Source organism: Microtus oregoni, unplaced genomic scaffold (assembly GCF_018167655.1).
Source record: "Microtus oregoni isolate MIOR12 unplaced genomic scaffold, Mior012 000159F_ref0000335, whole genome shotgun sequence".
Lineage (NCBI taxonomy): Eukaryota > Metazoa > Chordata > Mammalia > Rodentia > Cricetidae > Microtus > Microtus oregoni.
In genome coordinates this window covers 22,566-30,642 of record NW_024544814.1, presented here as the reverse complement: position 1 = coordinate 30,642, position 8,077 = coordinate 22,566, and the positions used below count along the sequence as shown (strand labels likewise).

At 36.5% G+C, this 8,077-nt stretch overlaps 1 pseudogene; it reads left to right on the top strand.

Moving 5' to 3' along the window:
* Positions 1 to 6,432: 6,432 nt before the first annotated feature.
* Positions 6,433 to 6,648, top strand: LOC121445093 (annotated as a pseudogene).
* Positions 6,649 to 8,077: the final 1,429 nt, after the last annotated feature.

The window sequence follows — 8,077 nt, the reverse complement described above, 5'->3', positions numbered from 1 at the left end:
TGACTAGAGGGGGTTAATTATTTTAGACTAACAACAATGAACAGGTCAGGTAAACAGGAAACACTTTTCAACAAATTCTTATTTCCTGCAGCAAGAGATGAATGTGGGTCTGTAGCTAGAAGGCAACCTCAGACTCTGGGGGTTAACTATGCAAACTGATAGCCTAAACCAAAGTTCATAGCCACCTGCCTGCTGTTCACTGCTGGAAGGAAGAGACCTCTAAACTCAGGTCCACCCAATTACTCAACTTCCACAGTTTCCTTCTTCCCACAGGGTATTTAATGCTTAGCAGGATTTCAATACTATGTCTCACCCCCTATGCCCAATACACTAGGGAGATATTCCTTGGCTTGGTTCTTAGCTACACCAGGGTGTGCAAACTTAAGAGAGCCAGGACATGCTACTCCCACAGAATGCACAGCTCAGTGTAGCCCCATGAGGCTCCTGATATGCCGAAATAAAGAGAAAGAGGGGAAGAGATAGGGAGAGAGAAGTGCCCAAAGGGAATACAGCCTTATAAGACCTCTGATGTTTGCCCTGCCTGACCTCTTAGCCTAAGTGGTAGGAAAATAAAATAATTCTGCTTCAACTGGTAATGAGCTTCATCTGTCACACTCCAAGATTATAAGGTCCAGAAAGAAACCACATCAGTACTTTGCCTTTTTTCCTATCTTAATTTTATATATAATATATATTAGTTTTTATTATTTATTTCTTTTTTCATATTTATCTAAGTCCAGTAATGTGATTTGCTTACTGTACAATCATATTTTTATCTCTTGATTTTCTTTCCCTTTAGATAACATTTTAATACATTCTTTATCTTTGCTTGTCTTTCTTTTTTCTTTCTTCTTTACTTGTCCCCTTCCTTTACTTCACTTAATTTTATTTTAGCTCATTCTAAATAATTTTAAATTCCTAGCTGATTCTAAATTCCTATGATCATTTTCTGTTGGAAGGTTACTGATGGTATAGTATTTGGACTTTAGTTGATTTTAATTGCATATCTGGATTTTCTTGGTGTAGCTGTTAGGACAGTTTCTATTTTTCTTGTTTGAGTGCTACTAGATATTGAGTTGTCATGAGCAGGCTGCTCACTGAGATCCCATAATAAAAATTGGGAGATATATCCATACTGAAAGATGTGTAAATTGTAACACAGACACACAAGAACTGTGGAAAAAGAAGGTAACATGATGCTTCCAAATGATTGTAACTCCTCAGTTACCAAATCCAAAGGTATGGAAATGGTTGAAAAGTATATTCAAAAAGTTTTGTCCAAATAGTATAAAACTTCAAAGGGGATACAAACAAACAAGTAAATACATTACTGAAATAATTTGGAATCTGGTTAAGAAATTCAGAACTACTGAAGCAAAAATGTTATCTATATGGATTAGAAATTCAAAAAGGAATTTGAGATTTTGAAAAAGTAAAAAACTTTCCAAATGAAATATCAACAAACAAGACAATGTAGAAAGCATCATCAATAGACTATCTGAAGCAAAAGAAAAAAATATCAAGGATAGAGTCAATGTAATTTTACATTTGTATATGAACAAAGAAACAAATACTAAATACTAAATGTTGGTGTAGACAGCAGTAATCAAAACAATTGCAAAAATAATCCAGGCATTAAAAATGTAGTAACCCCACCAAAGAAAACATAAAACACCTGAAAATATAAACTATGTCGTTAATAGCATTAGAAAAGTAAGATTCTAACATAATAAAGATTGATTGGAAAGCTATTAAAGTTAAAAGTATTCGTAAATAATAATAAGAAGCAAGGTGTATTTGCAATGGAAGTGAAAGAGAAGAAGCAAGACAAGAGAGAAGCTATATATAGTGACTATATTAGAAATAACTGCAAGGGGTGGAATTTTCTGCTCAATTGGTGGACTTAAAGCAACTAATTAAAAGGAGTCAGTACCAGAAAAAAGTGAGACAAGAATGAATTTCTTGAAATCCATGTAGGGAACAAAATAATAGGATAAATGAAAATTATAGAGAAAAATGAGGGGCAATACATCAAAATGGAGTGAGCCAAATGAAACATAGCTAGCTCTATCATGACTCCCCAGGATGGGGGTGGGAAAAGCAGAAGTCTTTTCCAAAAGATGAGGTAGGTTTTTCCACTGAGAATGCTGGAAGTTCTACTTTCAAAAGTCCAGTTTTGGTGAGAGTGACTTTTGTGATCAGCAGCAGAGAGGAATTCCCTCTTGTACTGTGTAAGACATGGAGGACAGTGGACAGGTGACATTTTGAGAGAGATCTATTGCTCAAAACAGAGCTATCCTTGGAGCTGAGAATTAAGTACAACCACAAATCAAAGAGATTGAATTTAACTTGGCACAGCTTCAGAGTGAGTAAGAAACAGTCCTGGGAGCAGTAGAGAGTGGGAGAGCCAGACATTGACAAGCTAAAAAGTGCAGGCTGCAGTATTCTTTATTTAGGCAGTGAAATGCATATCCCTGAATTTCAGGGAGCAGATCTCATCAACTGAGAATAACACTGGAATTTGGTAGCCCCTGCCTGAGGTCAGCAGGTGGAATGATCGCTGGAGTCATTTATCTGCCTTTCACTGCTGTAGAGTCTGAGAACTCTGAAGTATATCTATCACAGAGGCTGATTAATACTCAGAAGTTTTTGAAAGTACAAAGGCAGAGCCTTGATCTGACAGACCTCAGCACTGTGCTTGCTTCCCACATTCCAAAAGTATTTTAGAGATATCCCCAGCTAGAACTTTAGTCACCCCAGTGAATATTATCTGGGGAAACTTGGGAGGGAGAGAGAAGCTGTCCAGTTCATAGATAGCAAGTCTAGTGTGGCCAGAAAAGGCCCGGGTACACTAAAAAAGAAATTTATTAATGTGGCAAATAACCAGAGAAGACATTAAATGCTTGTTTAATACAGGATAAATAGCAACATAGCTAATAGGAAAGAGAAGATTCCACAAGTTTAGTTGACCAGTCCTCATCCCCATTCATATTACCAGCAATCAAATTTTGAGGATGTAGAAAGAAACTGATTCAACACCTCATTTTTTTGTCTTTCAACTTATTATTTTCCTTTCTTCTTCTTATGGCCCCATGCTTCCTTTAGGTATGAATATAAGCATGCATGTGTATATGTATGTATGGGTATGTGTGTGTGTATGTATGTATGTTTCAGTACTGTGAATTGAATCTACAGTTGCATAGATATTTGTTTAAATTCCAAGGAATTACAAAAAAAACCCTGAGTGTATTGGTGCATGTCTGTAACTCAACACTGGGGAGTAGATATGGCCCATTGGTCATCCCACTTTGCCAAATAAATTGAATTCCATGTAGTTGGGATTTTTTTTTTTTTACTCTTTGGGGGCCTACCAGCCAGCACCCAAATAAACACATGGAGACTTGTTCTTACTTATGAATGCTCAGTCTTTCCTTAGCTTGGTTTTTCTAAATTAAATTATTCTGTTTCTCTTTAACTACATTTTGCCACTGGACTTTTTGCCTTTCTTTATTCTATATATCTTTCTTTCTTTCCTTCTTACTCTGTGGCTGGCTGTGTGACTGTGTGGCTGGCTCCTGATGTCCTCTACTCCTTTTCTTGCTCCTTACCCTCCCGCTTCATGTAGATTTTTCTTCCTATTTATTCTTTCTGCCTGTCACTCATACCTATCCCTCTTCTGCCCAGCTATTATTGGCTATTTGTCTCTTTATTAGATTAACCAGATATTTTAGGAAGGCAAAGTAACACAACTTCACAGAGTTAAACAAATACAATATAAAAGAATGCAACATATCTGCATCATTAAACGAATATTTCACAGAATAAATGAATGTAACACATCTAGAATAATATTCCACAATAGTTCCTGGAAAGACCCTGTCTCAAAAAATAAGGTATAAAGAAATTGAAGAAGATAGCTGACCTCAGTTTTTGACCTCCACATATACACATCACAAATACATGTACCAAACATATAAAATAAACATGACAACATGAATCATCTATAAGATAACTCTCCAATTTTCACAATTTTTAAAGCTAACAATATGTATGAAGATAACATGCTGGATAAATAATTCAAAAGATGCTAATGGTGATGTTTCACATCTTTAGCCCTAGCACTCAGGGAAGAAGAAGCAGGGAAGGCAGATCTCTGTGACTTTGAAGTCAGCCTGGTCTACAGAGTGAGTCTCAGGACAGCAAATTTGTAGGATAAGGTTCTTGTACTCTGTAAAGATTTGTCACTTGTATTGGCTTAATAAAATGCTGATGCGCCAGTAGCCATGAAAGAAGTATAGGCAGGGCAACCAGACTAGGAGAACTCTGGGAAGAGAACATGGTGTGGGAGAATTGTCTGTATTCTGTCAATCATGTATTTTAATAAAATGCTGATTGGCCAGGCAGGAATTATAGGCGGGTCAACCAGACAGGAAGTAGAGGCAGGGAGATGTGAACAGGCAAATGCTGCAAAGGAGGAAGGTCCAACCCAGACCACCAAAGAAGCACCATGTGACCTGCCTGGCTGAGAAAGGTACCGAGCCATGTGGTTAGCATAGAAAAGAATAATGGGTTAATATAAGCTACAAGAGCTAATAAGACAGAGCTAATGGGCCAATCAGTTTTATAATCTTATGGAGACCTCTGTGTGATTTTCTTTGGGGCTTGCCGGCTGTAGGGTACCAGGCAGGACATTAACCCCAACAAGCAGGCTCCTTCATTGTTACAAGAAAAGACAGGGAGTTACCAGCCAGACACAGAGAAAGCTAGATGAGAATGCCTCACTGAGAAAAGGTAACAAGCCATGCAGCTAAACCTAGACAATAACTATGTGTAAGTTTAAGTTATAAGAGTTTGTTAATAATAAGCCTGAGTTAATAGGACAAATAGTTTATAATTAATGTAAGTCTCTATTTTTCTTTGGGACTGGACAGCTGCCAGTCTGGGAAGGACAGCTACTTCTGTCTACAAATGGCACCCAAGAATTTCCACATAAAGCCTGAGAAAGCTTTAAAATAGAATTCAAGACAGATAAAAACAGAGTCAAGTGAACCCTCTTGGTAACTGTCTTTATTCCAGTAAGGTTTGTTTGGTGGGAGCAAGGAGAGGTATAGCTCCTTTAAGAAAGACTTTCTGATTCAGCATTAGCAGCAAAAAACCACATGGCAACTGTTTTAAGAAGCCCTGACATCACACACTTAAATAGTGTTTATGAGCAGCCAGAAGCATGATTCTTTGTAGTAGCATGGATCTAGAAACTCCACAGAGTTATGGCAATAAACATGGCTTCCACTTGTACCTCCTCCATGAAGCTAGACTCTCAGGAAGCTAAGGAATGGGGTGGGGATAGTCAACAAAGTGGCAGCTTTAATCCTAGCCATGCCATTTAGCAGATTAAAGACTCATATGCTCAGAAAAAAATATATATGGTTTACAGTATGTTTAAAAGTATACATAGGCTTCAGAGGGAAGAGAAAAAGGATAGAGAAAGTCCTCGAAACAAAGAAATAAAGGAGTTGGGCGTGGTAGCACACACCTTTAATCCTTGCACTTAGGAGGAAGAGGTAGGTGTATCTCTGTTAGTTTGAGGCCAGTCTGGTCTATAGTATGAGTTCCAGAACAGCCAAAGATATACAGAGAAACCCTTTCTCATAAAACCAAAAATTTAAACATAAAAATAAAATGAAGAGAGTAAAAAGAAAATCCATGTAATGATGGAAAATATACAAAGAATCTGGATACTGCATGTTATTGCATTGTTTTTTAAGTGTTTGACTGCTAGAGAAGTAGCAACAGCTGCTTTGATTATAAATGCTGCTGGATTAATCCAACCTATATATTTTGAAAATGCTTTGACTTCAAAATTTAAGTCTTAAAGATATTTTACTTTGGAGAAGATGCTTTTCTTTTGTTTCCACAGGAAATTAGAAGCTGTGGATTCATTCAGGATTAAGAAAAAGAAGGTATTATTGAGGAAGACACCCTAAAAAATCTCTGATAATAGAAGATGGCCCAGATGATCCAAAGACTCAGAACACCTTTGTTATAGTTTTTTCTGAGTTCTACATGCAGAACAGCTTCAAGGCTGCTGAATAGGATGATCCAGCCTCATGGAATACTCCAGTAATTATTTGACCATAATCCTAAATTTTCTTTGGGTCCCTATAATATTACCAGTGCCCCAATCAGGAAGAAGTAGCCTAGAAAACTATACCACATTCTCCCCAAAAATGGATTATAAATCTTTGTCTTTGTTTAGCATGTTGGTTACAAGTTGTTATGAATAGTGGTCAGGAAAAATGGTAAACAAAGGAGATTAGAATCACTATTCTTTTTTTGAAAATACAAAAAGGGAAATGCTGTGGGATAATACTCTTAAACACTGTAAAGATTTGTCATTTGAGTTAAGCTTCTGGCGTGAATGTCACGGACAAGATGATGCCCCCAGTTCAGGTCTCTCTGCTCATCAAGCTCTGCCAATACTCAGCCCTGGTCCTTGGCATGGCCTACGGCACCAAGCGCTATAGTTACCTGAAGCCTCGGGCAGAGGAGGAGAGGAGGGTGGCAGCAGAGGAAAAGAAGAGACTAGATGAGCTGAAATGAATTGAGAGAGAACGAGCAGAAGCTCAAGATGACAGCATACTCAAGTGAAGCGCTAGTGAGCTTGCCTTTCCTAAGTAGCTGAGGATGAATAAAGCTTTGTCGTGTGATGAAAGAAAAAGATTTGTCATTTGTATTGGTTGAATAAAATACTGATTGGCAAGTAGCCAGATAGGAAGTATTGGCAAGGCAAACATACTAAGAGAATTCTGGCAGAGAGTCAACCACCAGCCAGATGTAGAGGGAGCAAGATGAGAATGCCTCACTGAGAAAAGGTACCAAGCCACATGACTAAACATAGACAAGAATTATGGGTTAATTTAAGTTGTAAGAGATAGTTAATAATGAGCCTGAGCTAATAGGTCGTCAGTTTATAATTAATATAAGCCTTTGTGTGTTTCTTTGGGACTGATGACTGTGGGATTGGGCAAGACAGAAAGTTACATCTACAGCCAAAGCTATACAAAGTAACTCTGTCTCAAAATAAATAAATAAATAAATAAATAAATAAATAAATAAGACTCAAAAGTCTACTTATAAATGACTTCAAACATTATAAATATTAGCAGATGAATTCAGTCAAAGATCTGGAGAGAAAAGTTAGCAACATAAAAATGAAGGTTAAAAATATGTGTGACAAAATACACAATATAGATGAAAAAGTCAGCAGCATAGAAGACAAAAGTCACCAAGGAAATTGATATTTGAAAAATAGAAATAGTGGATATTAAAAGCTCATGCTCAAAAATGATCATAATTATAAATATAATTAAAAATATTTGAAAAGGCAAAAATTGAATTAACAGGAATGGAGAATAAGTTTGGGGCAAGATTACACTAAACATCAATAAAAATAAAAAGAACATGGAAAGAATTTCCAAAAAGTCTGGGGTACATACAATCAAAAGGGCAAAGCTAAACAACTGTGGACTAGAAGACAAAACAGAGATTAAAAACTAAACACATAGAGAATTCTATTCACTAAAATTATATCAGAACATCATCCACATTCAGCGAAAGAAACTTACATCACACAAAATGGTATTAAAAAATCCTAACAGACATGTCTGGAGGAGAACTTCTATATGAGACATTATAGTTAAATATGTCAAAAACACAAAGGAAGGAATATTAAAACTGTAATGGAATAATGCTTACCCTGTTACAAAGGCAAGCACTTGACAAAAACACTGATCTCTCATCAGTAAACCTAAAAACCAGAAAAACATGGGGTCATATATTTAAGCTATATCAGTAATTGTCAAGAGGAAGGTTATAGAGAAATAATGACAGTTCATGACAAGCACAAAACAAAGAATTTTATGAACACTAAATCCGTACTGAAAAAGACAAAGGAATATGTCATGAGATCCCCCAAAAGAAAAAAATTTCATACAGAACAAAGGAGTGCTAGGATGAAGAAAGTATTCTTGTTCAATACAATAAACCAGCGAATACAGATAATAATAATCTTAAAACA